Raw genomic sequence first — 21,706 nt, forward strand, 5'->3', positions numbered from 1 at the left:
TTAATACAATTCCATAAAAGGTGGGACAGTAGGTAAAACTGTACAAAAAAAAGGTGTACCTTTTCACCTTCATTGTTTTGTAAATATTCACTTCAATCAGAAATTGACACCTGCAACACATTTTAAACAAAGCTGGGACACATGGGACACAATGTAAGACTATGAACACTATAAATGCTTAAAAAGACACCTTGAACAGGTGATGCAATTATGCTTGGGCACAGAAAGAGCATCCAAGAAAGGCCTAGTTCTTCATAAGTTGAGGCTCACCAGTCTGCCTCAAATGCAAAAAAAAAACAAAAAAAAACAAAAAAAAAAACCACACATTAATTTAAAAATAATAGTTTCTCAGCCAAGGATTTTTGTTTTTTCACCCTCTATAGTGCACATCATCAAAAGGAATCTGAAGAAATTTCTAAGTGTAACCATAAATGAATACCCATAACCTTCAACCCCTCAGACAGGACTGCATTAAAAACATGCATGTTTCTGGGATGGATGTCACCACAAGGGCTCTAGAATAATTTGAAAAACCGTTGTCAATTTGCACTGTCAATCACCGCATCCACAAATGCATGTTAAAACTGTACTTTGCACAGCGGAAGCCATAGGTCTACAATGTCCAGAATAAATCCATGTATTATGTCTTCTCTGACCAGTATTTGTATAGATATTATCTGCATATATACAGATATCCATATCTTTAACCTTCTCTTATACTGGTTCTACATTATTTTATTCTCTATTCTATTTGTTGCATTATTATTATTTAATTTGTCCCTTCATTAAATACATGTTAGTAGTCTGTGTGCTTGTCTGATCTGTTCACTATGTTCCAAGTCATTCATGTGTGCATTCATCAAGACAAATTTGTTGTACACATAAATACACACAAATAGAAGACAAGTATAACAGAAGAATGGCAAATCAAAAAATTCTAAACTGGATGGACGTCCCTAAATAATTGTTAAAAGGAAAGATGATATAACACAGGGGTAAACATGCTCCTGTCCCAACTTTGTTTTGGAAAAAAAAAAAGAAGTTAAATATGGTATTATTTTGTTTTTGTACTGGTTTCCAAATGAAGAGACATCGAAGATACTTTACTAAATACAATTTTTTGTTTTTTTTTAGCATTTTACATACTTTCCATTTTATCTTGGACAGGATTTTTACCAACACAAAGTCTTGACATGGAAATTGTCTTTTTTTTTTTTAGGTCTTTAAACATGGAGACCATTCTTCATAGATATAGATTTTTTAAAATTAATAATTAAATTATGATTCTGTTCTATTCTGTGTGCTGATATTAGTCAGAGCTTGTGATAGTCTTCCCACATGAAGAAAAGACACAGTGACAGGTTTTGGCGCAGCATGTAGACATACATATTACACGGAAAACAAGACAACTGTGATTGTTGCTTCTGAAAAAATCATGGCAGTACTGTCAAAGCAGAAGATGATTGGACAAGACAAGACGGGTGTGCTGGTTGCCTCCTTAATTAGGATAAGTCACGCAATCATGTGTCTGCAATTGCGTAAACAAAAGCAACACGTTGCTTTTGAACTCTGTTGCCAGGGCTCATTAGCAAAGGCCTAATTAAATTCGGTGTGGAAAAGAGTGTCAATTAGACAGCAGCTGTTTAAAGAGTGGGTTAAACTTCAGTAGAGTGGCAGGGAGGGTCAAGGATGTGAGAATGGAGAGAGAGGAAGACAAAATGAGTGAAGAACAAAGACAGCCTACAGTTTTCTTTATTTATTTATTTTTTGCTTTGTTTGTATTATTTGCCATGTGGAAAATGTGAGATGCTCCTCATCAGACCTTGCCAATCTCAGGAGATGCACTGCTAGCAGGGAGGGCAATGCAGGAGGAAATAATATCAAATGATACCAGAGCAACCTGTGAGTTCTCACACACATTCACACATGCACACAAACACCTCCCGCTACCCTGTCTGGTGCAAAGGAAATAACTGATTTGCAAAGCTGAGAAATAATGTGCATCATTCACCAAGATACTGGGCACATACAATAGCTGTGAACTAGTTTTACACACGGTCTCCTTTTGTAAAGAGATGAGGCTTTTAGAGATGCTTCAGGGTCTCACCGTGGTCCTGGCTGTGGGATACATTAACCTTGGAGCAGAGTGGCTCTCTTATGGGGTCATTATTGGCAGGTCATTGTGTCTGTGTTATCTAGTCATAGAGCCCGAAACCCTGCTTTAAACATTGAGAACTAACAATGTCATCCACAAACTCTGTAGTATGAGTGTCTGAAGCACTTATTCTGCCATTGGGTACTACAAAACCCTTTACTCACTTACAAATGATACACGTTCAAGTATGCTTCTAAAATGTTCAACAAGAGCAGGTAAATCTCTCCCATCATGGGACTTTCTCAAATCAGCTACAAATACTCATGATCTAAAATTACTGACAGTTGCTGTTAATAATCAATGACCTGCTTGGTTAGTTAGGCAATCCTGGCATGAAATGTAAGAGCTGATTTAACTCTTGTGTGGTGTTCGGGTTGCTGGGACCCATTTTCAACATTTACAAAAAAAATAAAAAAATAAAAAAAAAATATATATAAATATTATATATATTATTATTATTATTATTATTATTTATTAGTAGTATTTCCACCTCAGATTCCTTGGCCTCTTTCTTGTTTTCGGAACACATTTATATTACACGTGGTGCTGGGGTGTCCCTTTACTCTGATCTCCTCCTACATGGCCTGCTGTTGGTGTGCATGTGTCTGTGTGAGTCTACACCACACAAAGGTTTTCATGTTTTCAAGGCCTTACGCTGCAAACTGTGCAAACAGTAGTCTTATAAGTTTATATACATGTGAGACTGTACAAGGCAATGCAAACAAAAATGTGACCAAATTCTTTGGCACACATTTTATCATTTATGCTGAATATGACTATAAAGATTCTCTGACAATAAGCCTTCAAATGGTAGAAAACGAGGTAAAGAGGTCCGTGCTGCTTTCCTATTTACGTCAAAACTTTAACTAATGACTGAATGATTATTTCACAGTTTTACATTGAACTGTATTGTATATTTTATGATGGTGGTGGGGAGCCTTGTCTAACATGTTGGTCTAATATGTCAGAGGTTCTATTTGGTGACTGTGAAGGCCATTTTCATACCCACTTCATCCTGGAAGAGACGGCTCCCACCAGGATTTGAATGTGTCATCATAGGATAAAGGTGACCAGTCAGAACGTTTTAATTATTTCAGTCACCATTCTATCTAAGGGGAAAACTGGACCCAAACCCTGTCCTAATTTTTTTCTTCCTAGCTGACGACTTTCCCACAGATCGAAATGCAGATGTCACTTTAGTCATTGTTCCCTACTGAAACACTAGCCAGTTGAGCAGTGTTAAGCTAATGCCATCTGTTCCCCGATAATGAACTCTCAAGGTTTCTTAGATCTTTCCTTCTTGCTAACTTTATCCAAAAATGAAGATAACTGGGCCTGCTCATCATTTTATACATGCCAGAGCATGGTAACACACCCCATCACCCCTCGTTAGCTGCATCTTAAATTACATAAACCATGTACAAATTTCAAATTAGTGTAAAGACAGAGATAAATAAAGATAAATCATGTATAATGCAAAACTTGATGAATGTCCTAACTTATGTCCCCACCTCGCATAAAGGCCATTGCTAATGTGTCAGCAAACACACATAATTGACATTCCGTGTTTCTTGCAACACTCAAGGTTTCCTTAACATAAACAAACACAACTTTTTCTCCGTCCTCCGTGTATCTTGTTTGTCTTGTATCACATCTGCATTTAACGTGGAATTAACAAAACAGCCCACTTTAAGAGGTGACGATTTGAGAGAATAATCAGCAGTGAATATCAAGCGTGGAAAAAAGCCGACAGCATTCACTGCAGATGGTGTGCTTCACACCTCGGGATGTGATAAATGCATTAGTTACCTTTAGAAGAGCAACTGCATGCATAAAAGGGGCCATAATGAGAGCAATCAGCATTATTAGTCACTTCAAATTAGGTTAGAAAACAAGTGTTGAGAAATGGAGGCGGGGTGGTAGATGTAAGAGGACATAAGTTGCCATAAAATTAGTTATTATTATTATTATTATTATTATTCATACTGTGGCTGTTGCCAATAAAAACACAGATAGTCCCTAAGTTTATCCTCCATGCAGTACAACCTCAAACATATTTAGTTTCATCTGTGGACTTTACATAGCAACATATTGTTAGTATGTCAAAAGGCAAGGGCTCATAAAGCAAAAAATAGTTTTAATGATCAAGTATGTTCTCTGTTAGGAACACTCTGCTCTTTGACTCCAAGTGTTCAACATAGTAGGGACATCCAGAAAGCACATCTGGAGCAGTGAAAGTTAAGTGTTTTGGCATCTGGCTGGGCTTTTAACACTGCCACCGCCAACCTTGTGTGATCCAAATAGTGCCCCTGACTGGAGAACAAGTCCATGCAAATGCACTGGCAAAAACTCAAACACTCAATATCAAACAGCGCCACTCAATACCATATCCCACCTGATGGCCTGGACTCTCTGTGGGCACATAACAGAAAAATACATGGGATGAGCAAGAAATACAACCAACACTGTCATGATTAAAAGCCAGGTTTGGTCAGGAGTCGACAAGCCAAATGTTAAGAAAAGTCACTTTGTTCTTTCAACAACAATCAAACCACCTTGGGAGCCACAACACATAATGTCCACTATGTCTCAGTAGATGATAATATCCTAGTATAGGTTAAAAAACATAAACGAAAACATGGACTCAGACAACTCAGCTATAGCCGCTTTCCTCTCATCGCTGCCAGAAAACTTTTCTTCAAAAGTAGATTTGTTTCTTGCAAAACGTCTTTCAACATTCCCATTCTCATCATTCTCCAACTTCTTGTTCGAATTTTCCCATTCCACCTTAAATGGTGCCTGAGGTGCCAGAATGTAAATGCGGCACCATTTAAGGTGTCACGGGACAATTTGAAAGAAAAGCTGATTTCAGCTTTGCGACTTTTTAGTGTTTGACAGTCTCTCATTGCAGATTTAACCAACCAAGCTGCTTATAAATGCAAATAAGTCCATCTGTCTTCAAATGTTTGTCTTTTTGCCTTTTTCGTTAGTTACTAGCTAGGCGAGCCTAGTCTGCAAGGCAGCTTGCAGGGTTATAGGGTGGTGAATTAGCAGCGTTTAAGACTATTTATTGTTAAAAAAGCATTAGAATGATCAGCAGAGCTTTATTTTACTACAAATGAGGATTGTTTTACTTTTACAAGGACAGTAAAAGAGCCGTATGATTCTGATCCCTGAGCAAGCATATGGAAGCAATTGGCTTCTGTGAAGCTGAAGGGAAAAAGGACCTGAACCAGAAACACACTATATGCAAATTTTCATACAAAACTATCTTGGAAACGACAAACATGGGAAACCATATTACATGTTTCCACTCATGTTCCGTCCGGTTGTACTTGTGGCCAACCAGAGAACCATTAAGCAAGCGATGTCAAAGCTTCTGCCCAACTCTGAGGAAAATTAGAAATTCTATCGCAACTTTTCTTGGCAAGGATTTGCCTCTGTTGTCAGTCGTTGAGAACCTAGGCTTTTGCGCTGTGTTGCACACTTTGGAGCCAACATACAGCGTCATCTCACCCCCCAATCTCCACAACGAGACCAAAACTGATGTTACAAAATCACTCAAGAAAACGTGTAAAAAAGCTGTAATCTGCTGCGGGGACACCCATTATCTATTTCCACAGTGACTGTGCATATTATCACAGATGAGCGGCAGTCTGCGTGTCATGTGCTCCAAAGAATGAGATGCAGTGAAACTTGCGTTTATTTTATTAATAAAAGATACTGAAAGTAAATTCATTTTGGATCATTACAAACACTTTGTGTTTTAACATTACCAAGTCCTCATACAGTGAGGAAAAAAAGAAATCCTGTATGAAAGAAAAAAAAAAAAAGATGCATCGATAATCGGTTTATAATCACATCGCAGTCCTCTGAATCATAATCGAATCAAATCGTGAGGTGCTTAGAGATTCCCACCCCTAAACACAGGTCATGATGTCTTCACAATATACACAAATTTGTAAATAATACTTTATTTACTATCCAACAATACAAATCTCTCTGCCATGACTGCATCATTAAAAATAGATAGTTTCAGCTCACTCAAAACTATTTCAAATCAATGTCTCAGGCACCAGGAGGAATTTTCATTTCACGCAACAGCTCTCTATGAGGTAACTTCGAGACATTAAATACTTTAGACATCTGATTCCCATCATCACAACTGTGGACAATTCTGACTCTAGTTTCTCTAGAACTGATTTTTTTTCCTTCCCTAGAAGTTACCATGTGGGCCATAACTGCAAAATTTCCCTACTGCTCGCTCCTTGCTGCAAATTTGATTGCAACCTAAAATGTAGCAAAGCACTTGAGTTGATGATCTCTCAGAGGTATGTCAGAACATTTTCCAAATTAAATCTCCCAAGATCTAAACCAAATTACAACGACTCATTTTAACATTCATCAAAACAAGCAGCTGGGTGACATTTGATGGGTCGTCCTGGCCGTGCAGCACAGGTTTATTGTTTGAGCTTGTCTCGGCCTGAGTAGGAGGTGAACAGCGGGAGAAGCAGCTCACAGTTTGATCAACAACCAATAAAGCCCACACAAAAGTGTGGCCTCATCAGCCCTGACCTTGTGCTTGAAAAAAAGCTGTAAAAGCAGTTTAATCCGCTCATTAAGGCTCAGACTTGTTTTGGACGGGGTCTTAGCGGACAGTGCTTTAAGGGTGGGTGAGGGCAAAAGACAGAAGTGAAATGGCTCTTTAGATACAAAGGAATGGCAGTGCTGGTGATATAAAAGATGGAACTGATACATGAATCAGGAATTGGTTGCAGTGTTAATGCATGGGTTGCAGTGTTAAGTCTATACTTAAGTTTCTGTGTAAAGTCTTTATTCAGTCCTTAGTCCCTACACCAGTTTCAAACCTTCATTTTATAAAATTAACTCATGTGACTTACAACAACTAACACATACACAGCATCTAAACCTAAACACCATGGCTTTAACATGATAAATTCAGCACTAATCAATATGCATGATTATTTGTTCACTTCTCTGCCTTTTGGCTAAGATCAAGTGAAGTATTTGCTCTTATTATTTTAATACCTGATATGTCCTCTATATGAAGACTATATATTAAATAGACAAACTGGCTCGTGTGAACATTTGGGTTGTGACTCCTAACCTGGCTTTAACACACACTTTGCCGGTCAGATTTCTCGCTCATCCAGTTGTGCTTTTGTTATGTGCCGCCACAGGCTTTCCAGGTGCTGCACTTACCCACTTCTAAGTTCCGCTCTTTGTTTTCTGTCAACATTATGTTATAAATTAAATATTTAGAAAATCGATTTTTGTCATTTATGAATTGATTCAAAATTGTTCACGTCCACGATGCATTCTTCAAAGGCAGTCCCTCTTTGGCTCTATGCAGGGAACACACTCTGTTTCTCACACACCTTCAGAAAGGTGATTTTTATTATTTTATTTCTATTTATTTTATTTTTTTGCATGCACTCAGCATTTGATGACTGCTTGCTAGGAGAAGTACTTGTTATAGTGCATTAAATGGGAAATGCCTTATAATTAATTTAGTTTATTACAAAAAATATTCTAGTTTAAGCACAACAGAAAAATACACTGAAGCAGATGCACAAATTTTTGATGGGTTTTCTACATGCACAACACATGCATAACGTATGAAGAAGTCAAGAAGTGTGGGCGCAAATATAATAAAAAGTCCAGCTTGAAAAAAAGGGAAAAAAGTATGAAGAAAATCAATCTCGTCATCCAAAGGGCAGAACAAAGGCTGATTTATAAAAAGTAAGTGCCTGTAATGACTTATCAGTGATGGCCAGAGGAGTCTATTACCCCCAGACTGTATATCAAGGGCCTTTTCATTTTGTGCTACACACGGAGAGTCAGAGGCTACGGCCTCAGCGGCCCCGGCTTCATTTCAAGGTTAATAAACCTTTAGCAGACAGATGTAGCCGTTTCCATGTGGCCCAGGGGATGGCCCTAATCACATGCAGGAGAAAACAAACCCCTGGAGAAAGCGTGCAAATCGTATCTAGCTGTTGTCAAGCATCTAGCAGAACAAATAAACCAAAAGAAAGAACAATACAAAGTTTTGAACTGGCTGCACCTGACAATTGCTGAAAAGGGTTTTGACTGTCACTTTCTTGGACCGGTCACTAAATATAATATTGATGTGTTTATGAAGGAACATCAGAGGTTCTGGTAGCAGCCATGAGAAGCCTAAAGGTAAAGTGGCTATGTAATAGGATCAGACCACCACAAATAAAAATGTACACAGAGGATTTTAAAACCAGTGTAATGCATTTATTAACATGTCAGTAGTTGTTAAATAACTGACAGCTTAATACTACATTATTAAGCAGTAACTAGACAAAAAAGGCTATTTTGTATATTAAATATAATTTGCTGAAAAGCAGCATTATTATGCTCTTACTAAGCTCTGTCAAACTAATAACTGCAAATGAACACCCCATTCATTAGAACATTATTAAGCAGCAACTAGCTTGAATTAAGCAATTTCCAAAGCATTTGTATTGCTCTCATTAGGCCATATTGAGTCACGTCAGAAACCAGTAAAAAATGTATTCAAAATTTCTTTGTAGTTTGGTTCACATACATGATAAATATCATAATGATTAATTAGTAAATAATTTTAGTCTTTAAACCTGTCTCAGTTATTGGTGTATTGTGTCTTCTGGATGAAACTGATTGCTTATTACCAATAATGGTTAATTACCATCTACCGGCTTAATAAGGTTTTACTAATGCTCTGGAAAATACTTAGATTACACTGGCATGTTAAGGTGTAATTAGTATAATGTAAGGGAATTATCATGTTCCCCTATATTGAGGTGTTACCAAGAATACCTTTATGTACACAAATACAGTTTTTTCTTATTTGAAAACAAAACAATGAGCTAAAAGATTCCCCTTCACTTGTTGTGCAAACACCTTTTGTGTTCAGTTCAGGTGTATTCACAGTATTATGCAACAACAGCAATGTGTGTGTGTGAATAGATATTGGGGAAATCTAGATATGTGTGAAATAATAAAAGTTTGTAGGGGAATTTGGCAGGTCTTTTTGAGGACTATTTACAAAATAAAAAGTACCAAAAATGTTTGCGTGGGGCTGAAGATGGGAGGTGATGGCCCAGCGGGCTCGATTGACTCGTCTGGGTTTGTTATTCTCCTGCTGGAATAATTGCAAGTATCAGCATTTCCCTGCTTCATCTGGCCGTTATTAAGTAAGCGTCGCATTCCATTAGCATAATAATAGCAGGCAGGTACGGGAAGCAGCCGCCTGGTCCAAATGTACGGGGCTGTTCTTTTCTTTTATTTTTTTTAAAGGGGTGAGGAACAGCAAAGGCCAATCGATTTAATGAGGTGCTATCGTCCAACACAGCCAAACAACCGTGACAGTGAGTGTTAGTAAGACCACAGGTTCCGGCCATGCTGAGTAAACTGCCCTGTGTGAAGCCCGCTAAACTGTACGGGCGGATTTAGAGTGCGCAATAAAATCGCACTCCTCTCCAAGGACCAGTAGTGATGAAGTGTGACGACTCATGTCTAAACGTTATCACCATCATTCTGCTGGACTTTACAGCTTGAACAAAAAGAATGTTGCAATTACATAACATAGATTTTTAGAACTGTTTTCAGAGTTAAAAGGGCAGTTTGGCACCAATTTTACTTTCACAGTTTTCCTTCTTACTCATACTGCTGATCAGCTAAGATAATTGTTGGCTTCATTTAATTTCCAATACCAAACCATGATCTATTAAAGCTTGGCCTTCAGTTTGGGCCATTAATGTAAAAACCTGGTCTAAAACAAGGGAAAAACATTTCCATGATAATGCTATTCCCTATGGGACACCTGTGCGAATCTAGCAGTATGTTAGCACTGAGTAATGGCAATTCATATGAGCGTTTTTTTGGCCGCATTAGATTAAATTGAGTTGAAGCTTGTAACAGACATCTTAACATATACTCACCTTGCACGTAGTAGTTTGACAATTGACAAATCTGGTCACGCTTCCATTTGTATTCTATCGGTGATATATCTAGGACTTTCAGAAGGCCAAGAGTGATTTATTTTCCCCCAAAATTGATCTCACTGTAAATCAAAACATGACTGGTTGATTTCTCTGTTACTTTCTAACTATGTTTGTGGTAAATGTGACTAATGGGAGAGCTAATCCTAACTAATAGGATAGCTATCTTGGCTTTATCTACCTAGAGACCACAAAGAAAAAAAATCCTGGTTGAATCATGTTTCGTTGGTTGTTTCAAGAATCTAAGCCCTTTGTTTTCAACTACAATGTTAATAAGAGTATTACTTGAGTTAAAATGCAACAAGTGAAATGATTATATTGCAAAAGAATAAACAAATTTATGTATCTAATTATAAATTTGAATGCTGTTAAATCTTAAAATATCTGCTTTGCAGCATGTTTACAGATCAACAGTGAGGCTCTAATGGGACCAGAAACAATTTCAGCTTGATGCTGCTTTAGATGTAGAGAAAAGGTGCAGTTATGTTTGTCTTCAGACGCTCACAACACATCCATTAAGGTCTTCTCTGCTCCCAGAATCATGCTTTTGTTAAAGGTCCCTGCTTAGTTAGGCTGATCTCTCTGCAGAATCCAATCTAATTTAACATGGTTAAGCTACATGGTTCTACCTTAAATTGCAGGACCAGCGGCATAGCAAAATATTTGAATCGTTTCCTGAGCTCTATGATAACACACACACACACAACAGGCCCTCCACAAATCCATTACTCTAGTCAAAGCCTGAAGGTCAGTGTGGGGGAATCGATTACTCTTGCTGTGCAAATACCCACTGATCAAAGCCACACTGGCCTTATATTTGTTTGTTTGGACAAATGTTGGAGCCTCTTCCTGGCACGGTGAGTCTGCCCCACTGGGTGGGCTCAGTTGCCCTTAGCTTCTGCCTGCCAGGGACCAAAATGACCACTTCTGCTTTCTATTCCCCTCCTGCCCACAAAAAAGCAGTAGCCTTGTCCAGTGTTCATATATCATCATGAGTAGTCAACGTCTGCAGTAAGCTTACTCCTATAACCTGCAAGTATTGCGGCGCTGGGGCGAAAATGGCCACTTTGACAAAAGAGCAACTGATTGGATGGGATAAGATGTCTAAAGATTGTCTGGGGCAAAAGGTCTATAAACTGCACAACTAGGTGGTCCATCACAAGATTGGTACGCAGAACACTTATACTAGTCTGATACCTTCCCTCTATCTTTTCCCCATCTCTTGTTCTCTTTCTTTGTCTTTCTCATACAGACATATGCTCACATTGGCCAACCACTTTAATACAAACATTTCATCACTATCATATTAAAACTTCTCATTCAATACACTTTTCTTATTTTATACCTTCTGAAAACACCTAACTATGCACTGAATAAACACAAAAAACAAAAATGGTCAAAAGTGTCTTGGAATAAAAATGTATTACATTAACATACATTTAAGGGTTTCTTCCTCATTTCATTAAGTTACTGTTTCCTGTAAAGACGTGGTTTTCTTCTGAACATGAACATATGTAATTTAAAGAACTAAATCAAATGATCCACTTTCCCCAGATATAGTAGATCAGCCAAGACATGTTTGGCACTCAATTTTTGATTCTTTAGTTTAGCTCTAGAGCTACGAGGCATTCTTAACATTGCTAACAAATACTAGAAGTCAACAGTCACCCAAATCCTTTCTGTAAATACATCCTTAAAACTTCTCTCAACCCACATTCAGTACTTAAAGGTCATGACATAATATGAACTATAAAAATGTCACTGAGTGCATCAAGCCATTTTAGATAATGGCTAATTCAAGCTCCTCTGCAGAATCCAACTTTCTATATTTCTATCTTTAGTTTGGAAATTCATGATTTACAGGGATTAATAAATAGCAATGAAGACCTGAATACAGTTTAAACGGGTTGCAAGCACCATTAGCCTGTGTTCTACAGTGCTAAATTAAACAAGCAAGATCTGGACACTACAGAGAGAGAGAGAGAGAGAGAGAGAGAGAATCCAGAAGCCACGAGAACTGCCCAGAGAGTCGCCTGTCCCCACTGAGCCATGAGCCTAACTATTTAAGTCAAGTCAGATTTATGGTCAATACTACAATATGTACAGGACATAGCGTACTGAAACTGCATTACTCTCAGACCCCATGGTGTAACAATAACCTTAAATAGACAGTGAACTGGAAAAGTGAGAATTTAAATAGACACTAAAAAAACGCTAAACACTAATGGTAAAAATAACCATTAATTGTATAAAAATAGAACAATTAAAAAATAATATAGGAAGTCCTGAAATGAACACTAAAGTGAGATAAAACACATACAGATTAAGGTCTGTGGGTATAAACTGCCGCTCTCATGTCACAGGATTAAAAGGAAGGGTAGCTTGTTACACATAGCAAAACAGGGTGAGAGAATGGGGGGGTGAAAGGAGTATGAGAGCGCACTCTGCAAAGTTGAGCTCTAAATGACTTCTCTATTCAGAGAACACTGAGTCAACTGACACTAAGCCCCATCGGCTGAGCCACATCAACTGCATTTGAAACCATGTTTGATCATGGCTTCCTATGCCATAATGAGGTGCCAGGTCTCGAGATTTGAGGCTGTTGAAAATGTAAGTGGTCTCAATGTCGATTTCGATGTGGTTTTGGAGGAAGTTTTGGTATCTGCACAGTTGCAAAAGGCATTTAGAAAGTTTAACTTTGCATTGGCTTCCATTTTAACTATGAAAGGACATTTAGTTTTAGTTTACATCTTAACTAGTAAAGAACTTTTACATTTAGACTTAGAATTTTAACTAGCAATGTTTAGATTTAGAGTTGACAGGCCAGACAAATGACACAACAGAAACATAACTAGTGAGGAACTTTCATTTTGTTTCCATTTTAACTAACAATGCATATTTATTTATAGCTTCCATCATATTTAGCAAATAACTTTTACTTTTAGATTCCATTGTTACTAGGACTTAAAATTTTAGTTTCAAACACCTATTGGGTGGTTCATGTTATTTTATTTTTTCTTTTTTCAGCCTCTTTTTTTTTTTTTAAAGGCAATATGCTTGTCCATGTGCGTGCGTGCGTGTGTGTGTTTTAAAATTGACAGGCAAGACAGGTTAAGTAATAGAATACCAGTGATGTATGAGTGTAACTTGGACATGGTGCGTTGTCACAAATCACTCAAGGGACATCTGCCCTGTGTCCAGCTGCTCTCAGTCCCATTCTCTAAATAAAAAAAATCACCTATAGCTTGTTTTTGTGTGTTTGTGTGTGCATGTGTGTACTGTAGTTTGTGTCCAAATAAGATCCAGTGTCCATTTTTTTAAGGGTGTTAGTAAAGGCCAGAGGTCAGACAGCATGAATACAGTGTTTGCAATTATTTACTGACAGTTTAGCTGTGGCTGACTAAAGGTTAATAATGCCGCCTGACCTCTTATCATCTCTGACACATGTCAGCCTCAGCACTCCTCCAGCAATCACTTGCAGATCCCTCTGATAGACTCAGGCCCTGACTGTACTGCCAGCTGGGGCTGTGTACATGAGAATCTGAGAATTAAGTTAGGTTTACTGCATCAACTCGTTCAGCCAAGATGCATCTGTCATATTAGATTCATACCAATAAGCCAAAATATGCCTTAAGTGAACTGCAAGTTGCAAAACATTAACAATATAATCAGCAATTTTGGCTACTGGTGGATAGAAGGTGTGTCATTGTTATGTTTGTACCAGATTTAATGGGAGAAGCTACTGAATATTGAAAAGGCTATTCAAATAGAGTTTCACCTACTATGTGGAGAGAACACTGTGAATACACACCACAAAATGCATACAAATGGAATTACTGTGATGCCCCAAATAAATAAATATCGGCCACTAGAGTTTGGACATTCTTCCGGGCCCTTATGTCCCTTTCATATTTTTATGAACAGAATAAATTGTAGATGATTATTATAGAAAGCACTTTAGCAATCTCATCCCTAATAAATATATTTTTATATATTGATTGATTGCTGTATTCTTGATACATTATTCATGATTACTGTGACCTTGACAAAACTTCTTTGACAAAAACAGTACCTTTCAGCATACAGAACGACAAATGAGGCAAAATGATGTTTTAATGCAAGAACGTGGAAAATAAATAAATAAATCAAGGTCAACAACTGATGTGTCATTTTAGGATGTTTGCCTCCAAAATATTCCCTAAATCAATCCGGAAAGACATCAGTGTTAGAGACCTGGTTTTTTCATGTCTTCTATTTTAGCTATGAGGTTCTATCTAGCTATTTTTAGAAACTGTCAAAATTGCGAGTTTCAATCCGGTCCCTTTGTCTATGATTTTCTCATTTGGCCATGTTTTGTACTCACTTTCTAGTGTTTTCCATGTGTCCCTGAGAAACCTATTACTAACCTTCACTCAGCCCAGAGACAAACGCCAGCTAAAGCGGGTTACTCAAATCTGTCAGACAGGTGAGGGAAAAAAGGTTTGGAAACACCTTAGCAGCATGGCTGATATATATCTGCATTCAGCAAAGCAGCTCCTGCACTTTGTTGACCTACAGATCCTTAACAAGCTGCTTTGTTAAACCAACTGTGGTGTAAAAATAGTTTTGAAGAGAATGTTAAAAAAAACAAAAACACTGTACCATCTGAGAAATGCTGAAATGCCATTGCAATATAAGCAGCCATTTAAAAGACTACATCAAACACACATGATGTGTTACACATCTTTGATGGTGAATAGTATAATATTCCTTTTAGCACACAGACAGGAGAAAACTGGTGAGCCAGACAGGAGAAAAACAAAGGCTGGGCTGAAAGCTTTATGTAAGTGCAGATTAAGACTGACCGCCTGACCAACATCTCTCCAGCTGTTTCGCTTCATTAGGGATAATCACAACACGCTAAGAACACTTAACTTGTGCCCGCACAAATAAGCGCTTTTTCCCTGATTTCCATTTTGGCCTAATATGGATGATTGCACTCAGGGCCTAATCCAAAAGCAGGTCTTTAGCTGAGGATGTGCCAGCGGCAGGTGTTTGGTTGTGTGTGGCGGTATGTGTGTGTGTGTGTGCTGTTGGGGGAGGTTACTGGAATCTCTCTTCTGGTAACAGACAGATCTCATGTTGTCTGTCTCAGCATCTTGCTGTGCAGGGCTGCCACACGCAATGTTTACAAAAACAAGACATACAGTAGACACACAAAGCCACGCACAAATCCACCTACACCCCACACAACCAGAACACTCGGTAGCTCTTAACTTCCTTTGACCTCAGCAAACACTTCACCTTGATGGTTATGGCCGATAGCGCCACGTGTCTGGCAGGAAGTTGGCTACCAGCACTGATGCACCCTGGGAGGTGATGTACGAGCTTTCCGAGGCCTAAGATGCTTGGCTCCTGCCGGCAGATGACAAAGTGCCTGAAGTGCTACAGTGTAACGCGTACTGGTAATTGCTAACGAGGGAGCATGATGCGTGATTGATTCACCGCTAACTAGCATCCATCTTCACTATCTGCTGCTCGCGCTTAGCTCGCACTTCATCACCTTGAACTCATGGAAAACAAAACAAAATGTAAAAAAAGGCTTCTGGCTTCTTTTTTCACATTTCTCTCTTGCCTATTCGGCAATCAAAGACTGCCTATGTAACAGGGTTGCCAGGAGGCCCATAAAGAAACAACAACAATAAAAATAAAATAATAATAAAAAGATACAAATTGTGCCCCAGCGAAACTTAAACTTTAATGAATTCCCCTGTGGTCATGTGTTCACCAAAGTCTCAGAGCTGCCTCTGCTGCTACATTTGTTTACTAATCTCTGCCAGAGAGCACTCAAAGGCAGACAGGGAGATGAATTAGAGAATACAGCTACCACTTTTCCTGCAAGTCTAAAAAAGTCACTGCTCTACAGTCTCTGTGATTCACACCTTCATCAAAATAACGGATCCCATGCCACCACAGTCCAAAAGTTCAAACTCACCCACTAAAACAATGATTCAACCAAAGATTTAGCACTGCCAGAGGCCAATATGACTACATGCCTTAATGAAGGCAGCGCTTATTAATAGATCACTGTTAAACTGTGCGTTATTTAAACAATTAACAAATGTCATTTTCTCATCCCGCTCTAAGCAAGAGGGCTGGATTTGTGATTAATTAGGAAAAGGGAGGGGGTAAAAAGAGAAATGCTTCATTTGCCAATTCCCTGCATTTGTGGCTTAATAGCACTAATGAAGCAGGCACAGTAATTAATGCAATCAGACACAGGGATTTTGAGGGTCCTCCTCCCTGCCACTTGGAGCACAATGAAGAATAATAAGGGCTTGTTCCTCCCACTCTCTCTCACTGAGATGGATGTGGTTGCAGGGGGTGAAGTGGAGCCCAAGGACACAGCGGAGGAGGGACGACGGGAAGAAGCGCTAATGAGAGCCTGGCTCTGGGCAGGGCAAAGGGAGCACAGGCCCTTGGAACTCCAACTTCTGGAGAGCTAGAGAAGATTAGCCAGTGAACAGCATACTTGCCAAATACTTATTCTTAAATGTATGGTGCACCCGTTGCCAAACACAGGCCCAGGGCCTCACTGTTTTAAAAATGGCTGACTGGTTGGGTCAGATTATATTAAATGAGGGAGAAAAGACACAAATACAAAGCCCATAACTTGGCGTTGGTAACCAAAAAGTAGGGCAAAAATATCACACCCAGTAATTTATCGGTGCAATTACAATTAACATTTGGTTCTTCTTGATTCTTTACCAATTTAACAAGAAACTAGAAATAAGGAGCAAGAAGCTACAGCCTGAAGGATTTCCTTATTTGAATTGATTTTTTGATCTGTTACATTCAATATATTGGCCGATACTTTTTTTTTTTTAAAGAAAAAGAAGAAAAAAGATTTTCCCCAACATTTGTTGTCGCAAAAAAAAAATAATTTAATGATTACACAGATTAATTATCTGAACATGCCGTGCTAAGACAGTTACAGACCAACCTGATGTGACACACAATGGAACATTAAAATGCAAAATATTCAGACAGAATTTTTTCGCATCAAAACTGTACATATAAGACACGATGCACCCGTCTCTGTTGTGATCAGTGGTGCTCCAAACACGTGCATGTTGTCAACAGGGAAGTGGCCTTATGGCCTTTGATGGACAAATTACGCAATGACAACTACTTATAACATGGTTGAGTGAAATGTATTCTCTCAATTTATCGGACATTATAAACGGTGATACCAATTTATATGTAAGTAGCTCCTATCAGCTGATAATATCAGCACATCGATTTATCATCTGGACTCTACAATATTACCAAAACTACAGTTTTGTTGAAATATGTCAGACATTGACTACTGACAATCATTCATAATGATCATCATTTTCTGGTTCTGTTCCTACTGCCCTTAAAACTGCTGCAGTTACTCCGATGCTTAAGAAACCTGAATTGGACCCGACTTCTCTTTCTAATTACAGACCCATCTCACACCTTCCATTTTTAGTAATGGAAAGAGTGGTTGCTTCCCAACTCCAGAAATTTCTGAGTGATAATGCCCTCTATGAGCCATTCCAGTCTGCTTTCCGTACTCACCACAGCACTGAGACAGCTCTTCTGCGAGTTGTTAATGATCTTCTCCGGTCTGCTGATAGTGGTTCTCTCAATATTCTCCTGCTCTTTGACTTAAGTGCAGCTTTTGATACTGTTAATCATGATGTTCTCATTTCTCGTCTTTTTTCTATTGGCATCACTGACACAGCCTTACAGTGGTTCAGGTCATATCTTACAGACAGACACCAGTTTATTACATTAGGCCCACATAAATCCTCCTTCTCTCCTGTTAGATGTGGTGTCCTGCAAGGCTCAGTTCTTGGACCCCTACTTTTCTTAATTTACATTTCACCCCTTGGGCAGATTATTCGTAGCCATGGCCTAAACTTCCATTGTTATGCTGATGATATTCAGTTATATCTTAGTACACACACACCTTCAGATACCCCTCCCAGTACACTAATTGATTGTATTTCTGATTTAAAGCTCTGGATGCATAATAACTTTCTCATGCTAAGCACTGCTAAAACTGAAGTCTTACTTTTTGGCCCTAAACCTCTACTATCAAAGTCATCCAATTTTTCAGTTAGTATTGATGGCCTGCTCGTTAAGCCTGCACCTGTCGTTAGAAATCTTGGTGTTTTACTCGACTCATCACTCAATTTTGATCTGCACATCAAATTCCTCACCAAGACTGCATTCTTTCATTTACGTAACATTGCTCGTCTCCGACCGTTCCTGTCTGATAAAGATGCCAAAACTCTGGTTCATGCCTTCATTATGTCCCGCATTGACTATTGTAACTCCCTCTTTGTTGGTCTCCCTGTAAAGTCTATCCAAAAGTTAAAGTACATTCAGAACTGAGCAGCTAGAGTGCTCACCCACACTCAGCGTTCAGCTCATATCACGCCCATTCTCTCCCAGCTACACTGGCTACCGGTCCTGTCCCATATAAAGTTTAAAATCTTACTTCTCACTTTCAAAGCTTTACATAACCTTGCTCCCCCCTACCACAGAGAACTGCTGACCTCTTACACTCCCTGTTGCTCTCTCAGATCTTCTAGCAATAACTTACTTGCTGTTCCATGCACCAGACTTTCCACCTTGGGAGGGAGGTCCTTTAGTGCCATGGCCCCCAAACTCTGAAATTCTCTTCCTCAATCCCTCAGGGACTGCTCTTCTCTTTCTTCTTTTAAATCTGACTTAAAGACTTTTCTGTTTAATGCACATTTTTCTTCCTCTTCCTCTGTATAGAGTTTTTTATTTGCTATGTGAAGCGACCTTGGGTTTGTGAAAGGCGCTATATAAATGTAATTTATTATTATTATTATTATTATTATTATCATCATTTTATCCTAAGGCTGTAAATTTATTAACTGCATAGAAAACAAAGCAAAACTGAACAAGTTAATCTTGGGTAACCAAAAGGAGGAATAGATGGCTTTACCCATCAGGGGTTTCTGGCCATTAAAGGGGTTAACCTCTTAAGCTCTTTTGTATATTCACATTGTAAAGGCTTAATATTGAGGTACACTGCAGAAAAGCCATACAGAATGGAAGCGTTATTATTGAGTTATTAGAGTATGTTCAGGAAGTGCAGTGTACTTGTGATGCTTAAAGGGTTAATTTCTTCATGCATATAATGTAAACGGTTAATGTGATGTAAATATAATCTCTAATCAAATTTAGGCCCTATTAGCAGAAAAAAAAATTTCCTGAACTTTTAAAACAGAAAATGTTCTTAGGCCCAACAGTCTGTCAAGTCATAAAAATAGCAGATATGATTTGTAACAAAGTATCTCTTATTGCAAGGCAACATGCACTGTGTTATTCAGATATGTCTCACAAAAAGGAATAACTGGAGGGAGAAAAAAAAAAGAGTTAACGAGATGAAAGAAGATGGATTGGCAGAAAAGCCACTGTAGATAATCACCCCCTTTCACAGTGATGGTGATAATCGCAAGTCTTTCCAGGATAATCATCATAATAACAAATGTACATGGCAAAACAAACGATTACACCCATTCTCTCAGATATGAACACCCATTAATGACAGCTTCAGATCTGTACTTGCGTTGCTTTTATTCAGATTCAAATGTCAGCTTTGTGTCTTTATTTGGAGCTAGATCATAAGGTGTACACAGCTATAGAATATGAAATGCTTAGTTAACCAAGGCATGGAATCGCAGACTTAGGTGTGATGTAACATGCTTCTGGGCATGGGGGAGGCGGGGGCAAGTGAGACAGGAAGTTTTAGTTATCATCTCAATTGCCAGGCAAATTGCATTATTATCTTCCCGACTGTGTAGCTGGCCTCTAGTCAATTACATTTCTGAGCTGTCCGACTAGCCTGCCCATTTGACAAACTACATCAATACCTGCCACTGCTATGCAGATTGCAATTCATAAACCTCTCCCACTGCTTGGGAGAGAGAAAGGAATGCATATAAACTCTTTGTTGAGCTCACATGCATTTGATTGGAGAAGTCATGGTGTGCTGCTTCCCCTCACTTATTGCAGTAAATGACCCCACACAGACTTGACAATTAAAATTAATAGCCAAGACAAAGGGGGGAAAGCACACTACAGATGGCATACAAACCCACTTGCTTTAAAAATAACCCGTCCTTTAATTTATACAGTGGCTTTCACGCCAGCTGTCCAATCCACAATGTATTTACTTCATGAAATGCAAATCCTTGCGATTTAAGTCTATATTATTTGGGTCACAACACGTATCAGTTAACGGAATGATAGACCAAGACAGCAGACAGCACATGAAAAAAGAAAGAAAGAAGGGTTATTCTAAAGAGGGGCACACAATACATTTCACTGCTTCAATAATGAATAAGCACAGATTTCAGAGCAATTCAATCAAACACTGGTAATAAATCACTTGGAGAAACACATTTAGATTTGTTTTGTTTGTTGATTGTAAACAATAAATAGAACAGAAAGCCTTCATATATATATAAGGAACGGGAAAGAACTCCAGTCAAAAATATGTTTGTGCTTACACAAACAGAAACGTTGCATACAATGCGCATAAGCAAAATGGCTATAGCAATCACTGAGCATAATAACAGAGTGGAATAAAATACAATGTTCTGGAAACGAAAAAAGATAATTGCAATAAAAAAAAGCAAATGACAGATATTTAGTGCAAATGTTTTTGCTCATTGTGATTCTGATCTGAAACACCCTTACTGCATTTATGAATGACTTCTCAATCAGTTTAAATGGTTTAAATGGAAAATACTGCTGGCATCACTGTGTTTTTCAAAGAAAGATCCCCAACAAAACCCAACCTTTATATGCAGGGTGTACAATTCTATGAATAAATATTTTTCTACAACAGAACTCTTCTTTAAATTGTTTTTGAATAAATCCTGAAGGACAGCTAGGAAACACTATGATACCACTAACACTCACTACTGTCCTGCTAGCTTCAATTTAGTGTCAGCCACGGTCCAGTTGCTCTATTTATGAATCTTAGCCTAGACATTAAAGAACTTTCTTGTACTGGTCTTTTGTAATATTAAAAGAGACAAATTTGCTCTTTTCCTTTAGATATATTTCCCTGAGATTACTGAGAGACAGCTGTGAAGAGTATAAAACCAATCACACCTGAATTTGGTGTGTATGATGCGTTTCTGCATGCATTCTGTGCATTCTGCATGCAGTTGTGGGCTGGAGGTTAGGGAACCAGCCGGTTTGATCCCCTGAGCCGACAGGACGTGACTGAAGTGCCCTTGAGCAAGGCACCTAACCCCCCAACTGCTACCCAGGTGCGGCGGATAGGGCTGCCCACCGCTCCGGGAAAGTGTGCTCACTGACCCCTAGTGTGCGTCTTCACTAGTGTGTATGTGGTGTTTCACTTCACGGATGGGTTAGATTGTGGACATGAAATTTCCCTGTTGTGGGACAGAATAAGAGTCACTACTACTACCACTAACAGACACTGCTGTCAATGGTTGTT

At 38.6% G+C, this 21,706-nt stretch overlaps 1 protein-coding gene and 1 pseudogene across 1 annotated transcript in view; one reads left to right on the forward strand and one right to left on the reverse strand.

Moving 5' to 3' along the window:
• The window catches only part of ctnna2 (catenin (cadherin-associated protein), alpha 2), a 539,090-nt gene that overhangs the window by 291,595 nt on the left and 225,789 nt on the right, over window positions 1-21,706 (reverse strand). The gene's annotated exons all lie outside the window — the stretch shown is intronic.
• LOC119262119 lies at window positions 7,145-7,266 on the forward strand (annotated as a pseudogene).

This window comes from Pygocentrus nattereri, chromosome 22 (genome assembly GCF_015220715.1).
Source record: "Pygocentrus nattereri isolate fPygNat1 chromosome 22, fPygNat1.pri, whole genome shotgun sequence".
NCBI classification, from domain to species: domain Eukaryota; kingdom Metazoa; phylum Chordata; class Actinopteri; order Characiformes; family Serrasalmidae; genus Pygocentrus; species Pygocentrus nattereri.